General features: G+C 48.2%; 1 protein-coding gene across 2 annotated transcripts in view; it reads right to left on the bottom strand.

Moving 5' to 3' along the window:
• CSNK1E (casein kinase 1 epsilon) overlaps positions 1–13,836 on the bottom strand; it is a 68,686-nt gene extending 54,850 nt beyond the window's left edge. The window contains exon 1 of one of the 2 annotated variants that reach the window (XM_027871636.1): positions 13,771–13,836. The gene's annotated coding sequence lies outside the window, so the exon portion shown is untranslated. Of the gene's footprint in view, positions 1–7,213; positions 7,349–13,770 lie in introns of those variants that run through there. The other variant, XM_027871646.1, reaches the window with a different exon arrangement.
• Positions 13,837–18,519: the final 4,683 nt, after the last annotated feature.

Genomic DNA, 18,519 nt, shown 5'->3' with positions numbered 1-18,519 from the left:
CTTTCTCCTTGGCATCCTCTTGTCCCCTCCTCCCCGTCTGGTGGCACTCATGAGTGCCTTCTGCCACCCTCTCCTCCTTCACCTCTGTCTCACTTAATAAGGTGGCCCTACACCTTACCAAGGCTAACCTTCTCAAGTGACTCCATTCCATCCCATCTCCTCCAACAGATCGCCCACTCTCATCCCCACTTTCACTTATTTTCAATCTCTCCCTCTCTACTGGCCCCTTCCCTACTGCCTACATACATGCCCATATCCCCCCTATCTTGAAAAACCCCTCACTTGATCCTTCCATCCCAGATCCCTATCTTTCTTCTGTGGCTAAACTCTTCAAGAAGGATGTTTACGATAGGTGTCTTCACTTTCCCTCCTCTCACTCTCTTTTTAAGCCCTTCCTCTGCCGTTTCTGAACTCATGGTTCCACCTAAACTCTCCAGAATCACCAGTGGTCTCTTACCGGTCAAATTCAGTTTCTTAATCCTCATTTTCCTTGCCCGGGACAGCTAGGTGGTGCATTGGCCACAGCACTGGCCCTGGACTCAGTTGAACCTGACTTCAAATCCAGCCTCAGATACTTAGTAGCTGTGTGACCCCGTGCAAGTCACCTAACTCTAATTGCCTCAAAAAAAAAACAAAACAAAAAACTCAGCTCATTCTCCTTGACAGCCTTTGACACTCCTGACCACCCTCTCTCTCCTCTCTAGGTTTTTGGGGACACTCCTCCTGGTTCTCCTCCTTCCTTCTCAGTCTCTTCTGCTAGATTCTCCTCCAGATCACACCCTCTAACCATGGGTGTCCCACAGGGTTCTGTCCTGGGCCATCTTCTCTTCTCCCTCAATATGACTTCCCTTGGAGATCTCATCAGCTCCTATGGGCTTAATTACCATTCCTATGCTGATGTTTATCAAATCTAGCTGTCCTGCTCTAACCTCTCTGCTAACCTTCAATCTCCAACTATATTTCAGACATTTTGACCTGGATGTGCGGTAGACATCTTAAATCTAACATGTCCCACACAGAACTCATCCCTCAACCCTCCCCTCCCTCTTCCCTGTTAATGTTGAGGGCCACACCATCCTTCCAGTCCCTCAGGCTCCCAACCTAGGAGTCATCCTGGATTCTTCCCTATATCTCAACCCCCATATCCGATATGTTACCAAGGCCTACAGAATGATTTGTGGGAGAAGGTACTAGCAGCTGGGGAGGCTCAGGAAAGGCCTCAGAAAGAACGTAGTGCTTCAGCTGAGCCCTGAGAAAGGTCCTCTCTAGACCTCAGAATTGGGAGATCTGGATTCAAGTCCCTCTTTTTAGCTGTGACACATGGCTTAAAATAGTATGCAGCACCTAGCCCTGGTGGCCTGTCGATTCCGTGGTCTCACTCGGTCGTTCTCAGCTTCCCCTTATAGAAAACCGGAGTAATAATCCCTTCCCATGACCTTGTTATTCCCTTGTGAATTTAAAATATTTTTAAAATTACTTTAAATTTAAAATGCTTTAAAGTATTTTAAATTATTAAAATTTAAATTAATTCATTAAATTATTAGTTAAAAAACTGTAGGTAGCAGAAATTCAGTGTCTCATAGATATACAAACTTTCTTCTTTTATATATTGGAATGTTTTATTTGTGGGTGACTGTCAAGTTCATAATAAAAATACTTTTTTTTTAATAAAAAGGCTATAAAAGAATTTATCTCCCCAACAACCCCATGGGGCTCCTCAGACAGAGGTCATGGGTCCTGAAATCGACCATCTGAAATGGGCTGCTCGTCCAGAGACTGGCAGAGGCTGCACAGGAATCCCGGGCAATGAATAACCAACCATCTGAGAAGCCATCACCTGGAGGGACGGGGCAGGATGGAAGGGACCCGCCGGAGGGAGCCAAACAAGGCTTTGTTCTGGGACCAGTGAGTTTTCAGTGGGCAGTATCTCTCAATATATGCTTTGGGGATTCAAAAACACTTACTAGCTGTGTGACCCTGGGCAAGTCACTTAACCTCTCCAAGTCTCAGTTTCCTCATCTGTAAAATGGGGATGATAATAATAGCATCCACCTCCAAGGGCAATTATGGGGATCAAATGAGAACATATTTGTAAAACCCTGCATACATGCTAGCTAAAATTATTATTTTCAGGCTTGTTGCTTATCACTTTCTTTCTCTCATTCAACATTCCTTCAGGTCTGTCCTCTGCCTTCAAGGCTCAGCTCAGATGCCACCTCCTCCAGGAAGTCCTTCTTGATACCCCCTCAGTTGTTAGTACTCAATACCTCCTCAAACTAGTATCGATAAACCTATCTGGAAAAGAGGATCATGGGATCACTGAAAGAGATCTTAGACTTCTTCTAGAGGGTAAGCTCCCTGAAGGCAAGGATGACCTCATTTTTTGTATTTGTATCCCCAGCACATAGTACTATCCCTGGCGTAGGGTCATAATTATTACCCACAGTAAAGTAAATCGTGACTTTTCAGTGACTCCTCATGTTCTAGGTTCTCTTGGCTTCTCAATAGAAAACCAGGCCAAAAAACAGTATATGTATATGGACACATGCATGTATGTGTGTGTCTGTGTGTGTCTGTGTGTATGTATATGTGTGTGTCTGTATATATGTGTGTATGAGTATCTATGTATTTGTATATGTGCATGCATGTACACACATGTAGGTGGTGTTTGGCCTGGATTTGCTATTGAGAGGCCATATGAGAGAGGGAGAGAGAGAGAGAGAGAGAGAGAGAGGAGGTGGAGGAGAAGGAGAAGAAGAAGGAGGCGGAGGAGGAGGAAAAGAGAGAGACATAGAGATACATGCACATATATACATACACGCATATACATATGCATACATATATACATGCGTGTATACATGTACACATGCATAGACATCTATCTATTGTAGGATCATAGGCTCAGCCAAAAGCGGCCTTTGAGGCCATCTACTCCATTTCCTCATTTCATAGATGAGGTGACTTGAGCCACATCACACATGTACGAAGGCACAGGCTCACCAGATCACGCCATCAGTGCTGACCCCCTCATGCTCCAGAGGTAGGAAATGAAGGTGAGCCAGTCACACAAATAGTCAGCATCAGAGGTATGATGTGAACCCACATCCTCAGACCCCAGGCCCAGGGTGCTTTCCATAACATCATGAGGCACCTTGACAGCTTCCATCCTGCCCATGCTTCCTGTCTCCCCCCAAAGTGCCTAAAAGAGTGCTGGACACACCGAGGGCCCTCAGTCCTCTGTACCTGGTAGGCTTTGGTATACAGACATGGTGCTGGGAAGGCTGACCCCCTGGGGGGTGGCTTCTCCGAGGCTGCTTTTCCCCAGCAGAAGAGAGGAGAGGCCCTCCTAGGAAGCTGTCCACATTCCCTGTCACAGTCCACCTGATGGCCTGGGGGTGGCTACGGAATGTGGCCACAGAACTGAAGCTTGAGAACAGAATTAATTGAGCCTCGCGGTGATTGCCGCCCAGGACCCCCTCTGCTCTTATTAAATGCTTGATGTCCTAACAAGTTATAGTTAAGGAAGAAGCAGGAACAAGGATGTGAATAACCAGGAAGCCTGAGTCCACCCTCTCGAGACCCCAGTTTCTATTCCTGGCCTCTCTGTTGGCAAGCTGTATGACCCTGGATCAATCACTTCCTTCTGAGCCTGAGTCACTTCATCTGCAAAATGGGCATCATAATACCTCCCTCCTTAGCACGGTTGGGAGAATTAATTAAGGCTTGCTACGTGCTTTGAGATCTTTGGATGAAAGGCTTGGAGAGGGTTATTAAGATGATGATGTTTGCACAATGACGGGCAAACCTCCAAATTAAAGCAGACACACTCACCAGAACACGTGACGACATGAGCCAAGGCACCAACCATCTAGGAAACCCAGAAAATGGGCACCGAGCTGCGGACCAGCAGACGCACGCACACACGCACAGATTTCCATCATAAACACATACCATTTATACCATTTAAATAATTACACCAATCAGGGCCTTCTGACTGTGAACTCACCCATTCTGCCTCTGCACATTCCTAATGGCGGTGGCCCTGCCCCATCCCTGGAATGTGCTCCTTCCTCAGCTCCACCTGTCAAGGTCCTTCAGAGCTCCAACCTAGGAGCCGCTTCCCCCAGGAAACCTTCTGAGATCTGCCCAGAGGAAAATCCCATTTTCCCAGAGGCCTGTATCTGAATTCATCACCTGCCCCATTACACTCTGTCTTGTGTCTTATTCCTTTGAAGCACACGTTTCACCCCAGGAGAAGGCAGGCTCCTTGACAAGGGCAGATGTAATGTCCTTTTTTACCTTTGTCCCTCTGCTTGGCACAGTGCCCCCTGCATTAATAAACGTTTGCTGCTATGAATTGCTCTTCTTCACCCCCTTTCATGGACTTCTCCATCTAAACCAGGGGGTCTTAACCTTTCCAATGTCCTGGACCCCCTAGCGGCCAGTCTGGTGAAACCTATGGGCTCCTCAGAATCATGTTTTTAAATGTATATAATAAAATACACAGGGTTACAAAAGAAACTCATTATAATGAAATATGGCAATGAAAATATTTCTGAAAAGAAAACCAAGTTCATCAATCTCAGGTTTTCAAAAACCCTTAATTCCTGACCTTAGAGGTCATTATTACATCTCCCTCAGTTTACAGATGGGGAAACTGAGAACCAGAGATGTAGGTTGATGGGATCAGAGATGAAATGCTAGGAGTCTTAGACGTCATCTCCAGACCCTTACTAGCTGTGTGAGCAAGCCTCTTCATCACTCTGTGCCTCAGTTTCCTCATGTGGAAAATGAGGGGGTTGGGCCAGATGACCTCTGAGGTCCCTTTCAGCTCATAAGGATCTTTTGAACCTGAAACTCATAGAAGTTACTTGACCAAGGTCACACAGGTAGGATCTGAACCCATAGATGCACAGCTGGGATCAACCGTGGAGTTCTCCTAGACCAATTCACCTAGACCTAGACTTCATTTTACAGAGAAGGAAACTGAGGCCCAACGAGTGAAATGACTTGCCCAGGGTCACATAGGTCATAAGCCTCAAAAGCAGGATTTGGGCTCCAGATCATCGGGTGCTCCAGATAAGGAAGCTGAGGTTTCCCCGAAGGGCACGCCTTGCGTTAACAAGAAGAGACAGAAATTCCTGCCGCCTACTCCGGGAACCTCGTCGGGCCCCACTGCAGGAATCTTTCTGTTCTCCCCTCCCCGACATGGGAAGGCAAGCAGACAAATCCCAGATCCTGAGATCCAGAAAATACAAGGCTCTCCACAGAACATGCTTCTGGGCGTGGGTGGAGGGAATCCGGGGGAAGGTTGGGGAGCCGCACGCCCGGCAGAGGGACCCCGGCAGAGCTGAGCTGGGGGTGGGAAGGGTTTTCTGTTTTTCCTCCCTCCACACAGCCCCCCCCCACTCCACCCAGACTCCTTCCTATATGTAGAGACAGATTTCAATGTATTATAAAGGAAAAACTCCCTCACATTTACAGCCCTTCCATAGAAGACTGGGCTGCCTGAGAGAGGGAAGGAGCTCCCCATCCCTGGAGGGATGCAAGAAGAGTCTACATCTCAAGATGGGCAGACTAGGACAGTGGGGTCGTAAGGTCATAAATCTAAGGCTGAAAGACGCAGCTGTCTTTCTTCCTTACCCACTCGGTTCATTTTGGCTGAGTGCAATTGAGAATGAGACTCAGTTCTCCGAGGTCCCTTCCAGTCTTAAGGGTCCCGAATTCCTTGCCCCTGCTAGGAGCAGCCTCTTCCCTACCTCTATCCCCCATCCCCTCAGGCTCTCTACGCCTTGACTCAAAGAACGTATCTCCCCAGGACGCCCTCCTTGCACCAGCAGGAACTTCGGATCACCCCCTGCCATCTAATCTCCCTTCCCATCTGGGTACCCATATTAGTGTGGGCCTTAATGAGATTTCCCAAGCTCTCTGGAGACTCACAGCCTCTCTGGGCTGGGCCATCTGTCTCCCTCCTAGAGAAGGGGCATCGGAAGGTACAAAGGGCTGTCAGGAAACCAAGGGACCGCTATTGACTGGGCTGAGCTGCCCAGAGTCAACTGGGGACGCTACTGCTCTGCACTCGATCTTATCTGGAGAGTACAGAGGCCGGACCATATGACCTCCTGTCTTAGCCATTCCATGTTCTAAGAATCCTGCAGCTTTGCTAGCACCAGCTAGCCCCTTTGAGTTCTGATATTCTAGCTTCTATGGTCCCTCCCAATCCTGATATTCCATGTTCTGATCTCCCTTCCAGCCCTTATATTCCCTGTTCTAAAGACCCTCTCAGCTCTGACATTCCCTGTTCTAAGGTCTCTTCTCATTCTAACATTCTGGATTTTAAGGACCCTCCCAGCTCTGACATTCTGGGTTCTAAGTGCTCTTCCAACCTTGACATTCTGTATTCTATGGTCCCTCTCAACTCTAACATTCCTTGTTCTGAGGGCCTGCCCAGCTCTGAAATTCTCTGTTCTAAGGGCCCTCCCAGCTCTGACATTCCCTGTTCTAAGGCCCCTCTCATCTCTGACATTCCCTGCTCTAAGGTTCCCTCTAGTTCTAACATTCTGGATTCTAAGCGCTCTCCCAGCTCTGACATTCCCTGTTCTAAGGTCCCTCTCATCTCTGACATTCCCTGTTCTAAGGTCCCTTCTAGTTCTAACATTCTGGATTCTAAGCACTCTCCCAGCTCTGCCATTCTCTGTTCTAAGGGCCCTCCTAGCTCTGACATTCCCTGTTCTAAGCTCCCTCCCAGCTCTGCTATTCCCTATTCTAAAGCCACGACATACTCTGTCAGTCTAGGCTCTAAACCAGAACATTCTTTGAGAACTCAGCTTAACCTCACCCTTAAACCCCCTGTCCCCAGTTCTCAGGGCTATTCCTGGCATCTCAATGTCATTCAGTAAATGGATGAGAAACGTGAGGGATGAGCGTAAAGATGGATGAGGAGGAGGAATACAGCTGTAGGCTCTAAGGGGAGTTTGCTTGCCAGGGCCTTGGTGCATGGGGGTGATGGACACTAGACAGTCCTCAGTGGCCAAGAGGCAGGGCTCTGAGGTGGCTGCTTGTCTCTCCTGCCCTCCCCCAGTTGAGAGTCTCCCCTCCCCCTCCCAGGGCTCTTGCCCAGCAAAGGAACCTTGGCAGAGCTGAGCTACCACGAGCTCCTTCTGCCCTCCCTGCCCCGCCCCCCACAGCATGGCAGACCTGCTTCCCCACACACCTGGGTCTTCCTTGGGTCTCAAGTCCCCCGGTGGGGCCAGCACTGCTCAGAAAGCACCAGGCAGCTTCACCAGCTGCTTCCTCCTGGCCCAGTCCAGAGAGCCTGGCTCTGGGCTCATTCTTCTTCGTGGCTGATCTGCCTTCTCCTGGCACCAGGTCCCTGCCCACCTGAATTCCTCCTCCCTCCTGACCCTCTACCTACTTCTGGCACTGCCTGTTGGGCTACCCTGCCCTGCCTCTTCCTCTCCGTGGACGCTGTCCAGGGCTCCAGCCCCGGCCCCCTCCCCCTCTGCTCCTTTTATAGGCTTCACTGGAATGATCTCACTGTTTCTCCTTTCCTGATCATTCCCCGTGGTGGCTCCTGCGTGCTCCCAGGCCTGGCGGCTGTTTTCCTGTGCTCCGTCTGCCCTCAGAAACTTCTCCCACGTGGCCCTGGCCGGCCAGCTGGCTGGCTCTCAGCCCCTTCGGCCCCTACCAGCTCCACGTGGCCCAGACGATTCCTGATCCCCGTCCAAGAGGTCACCCTCCTGGTCCTCAGAGAGCCAACACCCTCTCCCCGTCTCTCAGGCTCGGTCTTAGCCTCAAAATTATATATGCCGCTGGTCTTTTTAGCAGAGTCAGCTCCCAAGAGAGCCGGAATGGGCCTTTTCTATACACGGTGAATGCTAATAAAAGTCAAGAAATAAACAACATTCCAAATAGAGCACACTTTCTGGGGAGGTAATGAGCAGCCCATCACTGGAGGTATTTAAGCAGAGGCTGAAAGACCGTTTGTCAGAGATGCTGTAAAAAAGAGTTCTGTTCGGCTCTGAGATCCCAGGGCTCTAAGTCTCCTCCTCCTATTCTGTTGGCCCCCAGTCTCTCCAAGTGTTCCCCACACTCCTCCAACAAAGCCCAATTTCTGGCACTGTCCACCCCCAGACCCTGCTCAGCCTATAAATCTCATCCGTTTCCCCCTGCCCAGTTCTTCATCTATCTAGCCTTCACATAGTTACTCCCTAGCTCAAAACCCTTCCCTGGCTCCCCATCACCTACTAGCTAAAGTACAAAGTGCTCCACCTGTTGTGTAGGGCCAATCACAACCCGGCTTCAATCCAGCTCGTTCCCAGACAATGCTTTGTTCCATCCAAAGTGGAGTAGTAATGATTTCCTTAATCAGGGCTGCCAGTAACCCCTCCTTCCCCAGAGCATTCACAGGCCATCCCCTGCACTTGGGGTGGGGGGTGTGGTGGGGTGGTGGTAAATCCCCGTCCTTACCTCACCTTTCAGATTGCTTCTTTCCCCTTAATGCTCTGCTCCAATGCCTCCTTCTGCATGGCATTCACCTTCCCTGGTCCTCCAGGTGATCATGCTCTCCCATCCCCCCAATATTCCAGGACCACTCTGTCCTAATCTCTTGTTTGCCCCACTATAGGGCACCTGTATTTATATCTGCATCTATACCTACATTTATATATAAATACATACTATATAAATATAATTATATGATACACAAATAGAAATTGTATATTATATATTAATTTTATTGTATATAAATTGTATATATTTTCTATATTCTCCACATATTTATTTATATATACACATTATGTTTACATATAAATATAATTTTATATAGAAATATAAATAATATTTCTATAGTATGTATTTGTGTATAATATAAATATTATCATAACTAATATAATACTATTGGTATAATATATGAATTGTTAATCTATTGTATAAATTATAAACATAACATATCATTTAAATATAATTATAATACATATATGAGAGAGTGTGTGTAAAGGGCAGTTAGATGGTTCAGTGGATAGAGTGCCAGGGCCTGGAGTCAGGAAAACTCATCGTCATGAGTTCAAATCTGGCCTCAGATACTTCCTAGCCATGTGACCCTGTGCAAGTCACTTCACCCTGTTTGCCTCAGTTTCCTCATCTGTAAAATGAGCTGGAGAAGCAAATAGCAAACTACTGCAGAATCCGTGCCAAGAAAACCCTAAATGGGGTCACAGAAAGTCAGACATGACTGAAAAACAACTGAATAACAAAATATAGTCAGTAAACAGGTCAGAAGCTCCTTCCTCCTTCCCCAAGGTAAACACCCTGAGTGCAGGGACCGGGCCCTTTTTCATCTCTGAATCTCCGGCTCCTGGATCAAGGCCTTACACCAGCAGATGCTTAAAAACTTATTGACTTGAATTTCAAGTGTTATGCTGACTGGACACGGCTCTCAGTCCTGAGGCCACGTCTTCATGGACCCAAAGGTTCTGCCCTAAGGGCCGGGGCCCTCTCAGATCTGGGACTTTGGCCCTGGGTCTCAGTGCCCTGATTGGGGACAGCCCTCTCTCAGTGCACTAGATCTCGCTGGCCCCAGCTGGACTTCCCATTGTCCCTCCCGGCCTCTGACTCTGGAAATGGGGTTAAAAACTAACCCCAGGATGTCTTCGGTGGAAGACACTCCCAGGTTGGGCAACTCCCTCTACTGATATAGGTTGGTTCCTCCTCTGCAATCTCGAGAGCCTTAGAGTTTCCGGGGGCCGAGAGAGGTTAAGTGACCTACCCAGGGTCACACAGCTCATTTGTGTGTGTCAGAGGAAGGATTTGAACCCAGGTCTTCCTAGCCTCCGGGCCAGCTCTCTACCCACGGACTCTAACTCGGAAAACCAGAACTGAGTCGATCCTGGGAATGTCTGGCAACCACCCAACAGCCCTTCTCATCATCCTTCCTGGGACCTGCAGAACCCCAACTCCCTTTCCCAGCTGCAGCAGTACCCCAACTGGAATGCAAGCCCCCTAAGGTCAGGTCAGTCTGTGAGTCGGTCAACCAACATTTACTAAGCTCTTAGCAAATGGCTGAGCTCTGGGCTTACAAAGAAAGACAAAAAAGAGTCCCTGCCCTCAGGGAGCTCCTAATCGGTGGGGAAGAAAACATGCAAACTCCTACAAACAGACAAGCTATGGCAAGGATCCATTGGAGAACGCCACCAGACGGAAGGAGCCAGAGTTAGGGGGGCCGAGAAAGGCTTCCTGTAGAAGGTGGGGTTTCAGACGGGACTTGAAGAAAGCCAGGGAAGCCATGAGGCAGAGACGAGGAGGGAGAGTATTCCAGGCATGGGGGACAGCCAGGGAAGATGCCCAGGGTTGGGAAATGGAGCGTCTCGTTCGAGGAACAGCAAAGTTGTCGAGTTGTTTTTCAGTCGTGTCTGATTCTCTGTGACCCGATTCGGAGTTTTCTTAGCACAGATGCTGGAGTGGTTTGCCATTTCCTTCTGCGCTCATTTTACAGATGAGGAAACTGAGGCAAACAGGGTGAAGTGATCTGCCCAGGGTCACACAGCTAGGAAGTGTCTAAGGCTGGATTACTAACATCCAAGAGGCAGTGTTAATCTTCCCAGAGAACATGCTAGGGGGTGGAAAGATGTAACGAGGGAGAGAAGATTGGAAAGGTAGGAAGGACCCGGGGATTCTGGAAGAAAAAGAAAGTCCCTGAAGATGATTGCGATGATCGGACCATACTTTAGCAAGATCACTTTGACAGCTGAGGGGAGGATGAGCTGGAGGGGGCAGAGACTGGAGGCAGGACGACCCTCAGCAGCTAATGCAACATCCGGGTGTGAGGGTCTGCACCAGGGGGTGGCAGGGTCAGAGGAGAGTAGGGGGCAGATTCGGCTGACCTTACAGCCCTTGAATGGGGGCAGTGGGCCAGAGAAGGTGAGGCGTGGTAAGCTGAGGTGACCAGAAGGGCGAGGTTTATAGAAAGGGCACAGACTGTCTTGCTTTTCCATCTGTATCTCCAGTGACTGGCACAGAGCTTTGCACAAGGCGCTTAACGCATACTTCTTCTTTCGTTCATTCATTCATTCTGTCTGTCAATTTTCCCCAAAGGGCTTTGCTCCTAATTACATGTCACCTTCTAACCTGCCCATGTTACATTACCTCCCCATCCCCAACCCCAAGCATTCTTTAAGCAAAAAACAAGGACTATGCCATTTTCCATCTTTACATGCCCATTTCCTAGAATGGGTCCTCGGACATGGTAGGTGTTTAATAACCTGAGAGCTGACTTCAGAATCAGGAATCCCCACATCTGACAAGTACTGGCTGTGTGGCCCTGGACAAGTCACATAGCCTCTCTGATGACTAGACAACTCACCAATATTATAAGTAAGAAAAGGTACTGACCTCCATTGGGAGAAGGAGTTTACTGACTGGGAGTTCCCTATATCAATGACATCTTAGGTCCAGTCCTATATTATATACACACATATAAATGAACATACCTACCTACCTATCTATAGCATATACTTATCTGTATGCAGATCATCCTCACCAATAGAATGGAAACTCCTTGAGGGCAAGACAGGGAGTGTTGGGTTTTTTTAATTAATTTATTTTGAATTATCAACGATCACTTCCATAAGCTTTTGAATTTTAAATTTTTCTCCCCCTCCCTCTCCAAGACTGGGCACTATCTGATATAGGCTATGCATATACATTCCTATTAACATATTTTCACATTAGTGATATCGTAAGTAAGAATTAGAACCACAGGAGGAACCACCACAAAGAGGAAACAAAACACAACAGGAGAAAAAAAATAGCAAATAGTATCCTTCGATCTGTATTCAAACTCCATAGTTCTTTCTCTGGATGTGGATAGCATTTTCCATCACGAGGCCTTTGGAGATGTCTTAGATCCTTGCATTGCTGAGAAGGGCTAAGTCTATCAATATTATAGTGTTTCTCTTTTTTTACTTTTTACCTTTAGCACACAGCACACACTTGGTGTTTCATACACCATTATTCATTGATCGATGGATTACCTGATTTCTGAAATCCCCCCTCCCCCATCCTGCGTTTGCTCTGTCCCGCTATCTCAGCCCCCACCGCCATCATTGCTCTCCTTTGTAAACTCCTCAGAGACTACTCCTTCCATCCCAAGAGAGTTCTCAGGGAAGTCCCGGCCCTCTCCTGCTAGAAGTGATAAAACCGAGGCTTGTGGCGGGTAGGGGACTTCCTCAAGATCACCCAGCAAGTGTCAGAGACTGGATGAAAGAGAACCTCGTGGCTCTGGGTCAAATCCTCTGTCCTAGTGGGTGTCTGAGGCTGGGTTACTTACAGCAAAGAGGCCAAGGTTAATCATCATAGAGAACTTGTTAGGGGGTGGAAGGATGTAACAAGGAAGAGGAGACTGGAAAGGTAAGAAGGACCAAAGAATTTCAAAGCTAAATGAGATCTTAAAACAGAGAATGTCAGACATCAGAAGGATATTAGAACAGAGAACATGAGAATTACACAAGAGCTAAGAACATATAACATCAAAATTGAAAAGGACTTCAGAACAGGAAGTTGTTCCAAACTAGGAAGGAGCTTAGAACATAGAACATGAGATCCAGGATGGAGCTTAGAACGCACATAGTCACTAGCAGAGACCTCAGAACAGAGAATATGAAAAATTGAAGTGACCCTAGAACCCTAACCCAGCTTCCTTAGTTTGCAGAAAATGAAATAGGTTGTCTACTCCACACTGTGAGTACCCCAGGGCACCCTGATTTTCTGTAGCTGGGCCTCCAGCCCCAGCCTCCTTGGCCTCCCCCTTCTCCTGTTCCCTAATCCTGACCTCCTTCCATTCTCTACTCTCCCTGAGACTGGTCTGGTCTCCTTCACTTCTTTTCTCCAAACGGCCTCATTTTATAGGGTCTTAGCACCAGAAGGGATCAGAGAAATGAGTTTTCTACTCCTCTTGTTTTAGACAGAAGGAAACTGAGGCCCAGAGAGGTTAGAAGACCCCCAGAGGGTGTGTTTCAGAACCAGGAGGAGAACCCCTACACGCTGAATCTCGTGCAGGGTTTCTTAGTAATAATAAGACTCGAATGTTAATACAGGGAAGGCTTTTTAAACATAGAACTCAGAGTTCACTTAAAAAAAAACAAACCTCAGAAAGCCAATCTCTGAGTTATGAAGACAAGAGTTCGAATCCTCCTTCTGACATAACTGGCTGTGTGATTCTGGCCAAGTCACTTAACCAATCATTGTTCCAGGCTAATCTTGAAAATTCTATAAAGGTTGCAGAGTTACTGACCAGCGTTGTCAGAGAGAATTTCCATACCGAGAGTTTCCTATGCCAGTGAAGTCCAGACAAAATCAGAGGCCTGTTCTTTAAAGGTTACAAAGAGCTTTCCTCACAACAATCCTGGTAAGTGGGTAGAGCAAATCTTATTCCCCATTTGACAGATGAGAAAAATTGAGTTACACAGGGGTTGAGTGATTTCCCTAGGATCACACAGCTTGGGTCAGAGCAGAGCTCAAAGCTATTGAATCCAAGCCCAATATTGTTGTTTCCAAAGCTTCCCATCTCCAAACGCATTCCTCTGGGGAGGGGGGTGATTTGAAGATAACCAGGCAGACCTGGGGACCAGCCCTGGAAGGCCACCCAGACCCTAGCTCCTTCCCTTTACAACCAAGTGCTCCCCTCCCTGGCCCTTCTCCTCTGACGGGCATAGCCTCGGTACCCTTAGCCAGCCCTTCACCTCCCACCAAGTTCTCTTAGCAGGTAATAGCTACCTGAGGGATGATCCAGGAGGCTCTGCAGAGATGCTCACACCTGTCCCCTCCAGGTAGGACTCAGCCTGGCTTAGGTGGAGAGAGAGAAGCTGCCAGGCTGGTAGGCGGGGCAGCTGGCACCACCCCAATGCAGTCCTCATCCCCACCCTGCCTGCCCGTGGCCTTACGAACCTGACTATTTCATGGTTCTCATTCTTAGAGGGTGAAATGGGGGTAAGGCCCTGATTCCTTCCAGAGCACCTCATATGTCCCGGGGGACGTGGGCTCCAGGCCAAGGAGGGCAGGAGGGGGGATTGCCCCCTGGAGGGGCCAGGTTTGAGGCGTTGATTGGCTCATGGGCTTTCAGAAGGCTGCTTAGAGATTCTCTAAGATGGGCCAATACCTCCCCTGGTATTTTCACCAACAAGGAAGCTGCTTTAAGGGGGCATACCACTTGGGAAAGATGTGAGGTTCAGCAGGCTCTGTGTAAGGAATGTCATCAAGAGGACGCACCCAGGATAGTGAAGAGCTAGGAGGGTGCACCTTATGAGGCCCAGCTGTGTTCAGCTGGGGGGGGGGGGGGGGGGGGTGGGGAACAGACAGCAAGTTTCCTGCCTTCCAATATTGGAAGGGTGGCCAGGGGGGGGGATGGCCCGGCTCTGTTGGACCCGGGAAGTCAGAAATGGGGGTGGGGTGGGGGGTGGAAATTAGAAATTGCAAAGAGGCAGAATTGGGCTCCAGGTCAGGGGAAACGTTCCAAGCATTGGCACAAAGGAGCCTTGCCCCAAGAGGTAGCCGGCGGCCCTTAGCGGCAGAGTCCAAGCAGAACCTGGCACCCATTTGGGGGAGATGTTCCAGAAAGGAGACTTTTAAATAATTTATTCTGATTGATCAACAATCACTTCCATGAGCTTTTGAATTTAAAATTTTTCCCCCTCCCTCCCCACCTCTCTCGCCAAAGCTGTGCTCAATCTGATATAGGCTATACATATATATTCTAAAGAAGTTTTTTAAAAAGAATCCATTTAGTTCATGTCTTTCGTCTTTAGATCACAATTATTTCCACCCTCTCCAACCTGAACCATCCTTGTGAGAAAGAAAACAACCAAAAAACAGGCCATATAAAACCTTGGCACCAATTCTTCCCGCTAGCGCCCTACCTCTCAGCCAGAAGGAAGAGAAAAGTCTTGTTAGAAGAGATTCTTGGCCCATCAAGGGCAGGATGAGACGGCTGCTGAGATCCCTGCAGAGAGTTAAGTGCCTGTGATTCCACAAGGCCCAGAGAGGAGAAATGACTTGGCCAAGGTCTCTTGGTTAACCAGAGACAGGGCTGGATTTTCTCCCCCTCTCCCCCCGCCCCAGCCCCGGCTTTGCTATCAGGCATCCTAATCACAGTCATCACCCTCTCGGTCACCACCACCGTCACTGCAATCATCAGTTAATGTCTAATGGCTCTCATTTCCTCTCCTCCCCTCCCCAAGTGTCCTTTGGATGCCTCACGGTGCTGGACGGATGACCCTGCCTCTCAAGAGCTTTGCCAGCAGAGAATAAGCAGGTCTCTTTGCTATTGTTATTTTTGTTGCAGCTCAATTGTTTTAGTCATGTCCAGCTCTCTATGACCCCATTTGAGGTCTTCTTGGCAAAGATATTGGAGCAGTTTGCCATTTCCTTCTCCAGATCATTTTTACAGATGAAGGAATCTAGGCAGACAGGGTGAAGTGACTTGCCCAGGGTCACACAGCTAGCGAGTGTCTGGGGCTAGATTTGAACTCAGGAAGATGAGTCTTCCTGACTCCAGGCCTGGCCCTCTATCCGCTGCACCACCTAGCTTCCCTAAGCAGGTCCTACTATATGAGAAAGACTTCCCTTGTGAACCTGAGGTCAAACTGTGGGTCTGTTGTCCAAAGACCAACCCAACCAAATGCACAGAGACTCATTGCCCAAAGGTCATCCATAAGATAATGTTTTTTGTCTTTTGTTTTTATTCCCTAAGCATGGTAACTTAGGAAACTGTTTACTTAGATATAGAAGGGTTGCAATCTGCTTATGTGGTGGGTCTCCCCATACCAATGAAATCACAGATCTTTGACAAAGTGACACTAACTAACTGTGTGACCCTAAGCAAGTCATTCTCTCCTCAGTTTCCTCATCTGTAAAATGGGGATGGTATCTACTTCATAGGGACACCGGGAGGGATATTTCAAAAGTGATATGCTTATAAACTGTAAAGGGCTATAGAAATGTTAGCTATTATTCAATTAAATTCAATAGGCATTTATTAAGTGCCTATGGGGTACTCTAAATACCCCATTTGGAGTTTTCTTGGCAAAGATGCTGGAGCGATTTGTCATTTCCTTCTCCAGTTCATTTTACAGATGAGGAAACTGAGGCAAAGAGGGTTAAGTGGACTGCCCAGGTAAGTGTCTGAGGCCAAATTTGAACTCATGTCTTCCTTCCCCCAGGCCTGGTGCTCTATCCACTGAACCACCTAGCTGCCCATACACTTAAAAAAAAACCAACCCTATATATAACTAAAACTTCATATACAACTCATTATTCTTTGCATGCTGTAACATTTTTGTTTGTTGAGTTTTGCTAAGTTTATTGTATTAAAAATTATTTTTAAGTTGCCTAATATGCACTGAGGATACACAGCCAAAAAGAATCTGTCCCTGCTTTCAAAGAGCTTTTGTTCTACTGGCATGGAGGGAGCAGGGGAGGTGCTTCCTGTAGGAGGTGGGGTTTGAACTGAGCCTGGAAGAGGGGGAGGTGAGGAGGAAGAGCTCCCAGGGGGCAGACCACCTATGACCCTTTCTCCTCTCTGGGCCTTACTTCCTCATCTGTAAAATGAAAAGGTTGGCCTGGACAGTCTCCCCGGCCCTTTCCAGCTCTCAGTCCCGTGGCTCTTTGAGCTGGTCAGTCTGCAAAGACAGGTTGGAAGTGTATGGTAAGGGCTTCTCCATGCCAAAAAGAAGTGATCGGGAGCCACAGAAGGTTCGTGAGCTGGAGTGGGATGTCGGTATTATTATTACTTCCTTTACACTCATCATCACCCATTATCAGGCATAGCCTCTCGATCTCTAGCGCCAAAATAACCAGTAGAAACATGTGGAAAATCCAGACAACTGGCTGTTTTGACAGCCCGAGGCCAGATAAATGACTGGTCCAAGTTTTCCATTGAATGACACGAAGTTGTGTCTAAACCAATGATTTTCCTCTCCCCCCAGGCTGAAGGGCCTGGCAGACTCAACTCTGCCATTAATGAGGCAGCTCAGCACTGCAGAGAGCTAAGCTTGGAGTCAGGAGCCCTGGGTTCAAATCCTAGCTCCTCTACCTCCTACAGTTCAGATCTGACCTAGTCACTTCTATTCTCCGAGACCCAGTTTCCTCACCTATAAACTGAGCAAAGAATGAAACTATAAACAATAACAGACAACTTGGTGTCCTGAAAGGCAGCCCGGATTTGGATTCAGAGGACCTGGGTTCAAATGTGCTCAGCTAGTTGTTACTATGAAGTTAGTTCCTTCTGGGGTCTCGGTTTCCTCATCTGTAACATGACTTTGAATTAGAGTGGAAAGGAGCTCCAGAGGCTATCTCATCTAACTCCCCCATTTTTCTGAAGAGGAAAAGGGAGAAAAAACCAAGAGTGTCCGGAGTCTGTAGTCTCGTGGGTGTAAAGGAGGAGGTTTGCACACAGTCATATTAGAGAAAGGCTGCAGTTTTCCTAGGAGACAAGAATAGGGCCGTGCTCTGTGCCTCTAGCAAGCGCCGTGAGGAATCATGGGTGGATGGAGGAGGGGGTGGAGAACCATGGCGCTAACTGGACTGGCCCCCAGTTTGGGGATCAGGAAAGGGGACCAGCCAAAGAGACATTCCTGCACCCATCCTAAAACCCTTGACCCTGTCTCCCCTCAAGTTACATCTCTCCTCCATGTCACAGACAAAGTTCTAAAAAAGGATGTCCGGGGGTGCCTCACTCGCTGACATCCCACTCACTCCTCACATCCCATCTCTCTGCTGAGACGGCTGGTGCCAAGGTCACCAGTGATGTCTGTGGCTAAATCCAACGGCCCTTCCTCATTGCTCAGCTTTCCTGTTCTCTGTGCCCCTGGTTCCCACTGTGGGCACCCCCTCCTTTTGAACACCCTCTCCTCCCTGGAATTTCCTGGGACACTGTTGGCCCCTGTCCTCACGTGCCCTGTTGGAATGATCCTCTTCAGCCTCTTTACGGAATCATCATTGCTCAAGGTTCTGACTTGACCCTCTTCCTTCGTCCCTCTACGTTCTCACTGATTTCATCGGTTCCTCCTGGATCAGCTATCCTATCTATGGAGGTGATGCCCAGATTTACATATCTAGCCCTCGTCTCTCTCCTGAACCCCGGTCCTGCGTGTCTGACTGCCCGTTAGCCATCTCCATCCCAATGTCCTAGAAGGTGTCTCGCACTCATGATGTCCAAGACAGACCTCTTATCTTCCCACCACCCCTCCCCCTACCTTCCCCCTTCCTTGGAAGGACACCCTCATCCCTCTGGTAACCCATTCCCAACACGGCCAGTCAAATCTCATCATTTCCACATCTACCGTGTCTAGCCTATCTGTCCCCTTCTCTCTAGTCATATCACAACCATCTCCGTCCAGGTCCTCATCACCAAAAGTTAAGGATAGAAAGTTACATTAATTGGTTTCCAAGGTCCCTTCCACCTTAAACATTCTAGGTTCTAAAGTCCCTCCTAGCTCTGACATTCTGTTTTAAGACCCCTCCTAGCTT

Source organism: Vombatus ursinus, unplaced genomic scaffold (genome assembly GCF_900497805.2).
Source record: "Vombatus ursinus unplaced genomic scaffold, bare-nosed wombat genome assembly UNPS02003292.1, whole genome shotgun sequence".
Taxonomy (NCBI): domain Eukaryota; kingdom Metazoa; phylum Chordata; class Mammalia; order Diprotodontia; family Vombatidae; genus Vombatus; species Vombatus ursinus.
The sequence above is the reverse complement of the archived record's forward strand: the minus strand, read 5'-3'. Positions and strand labels throughout refer to the sequence as shown.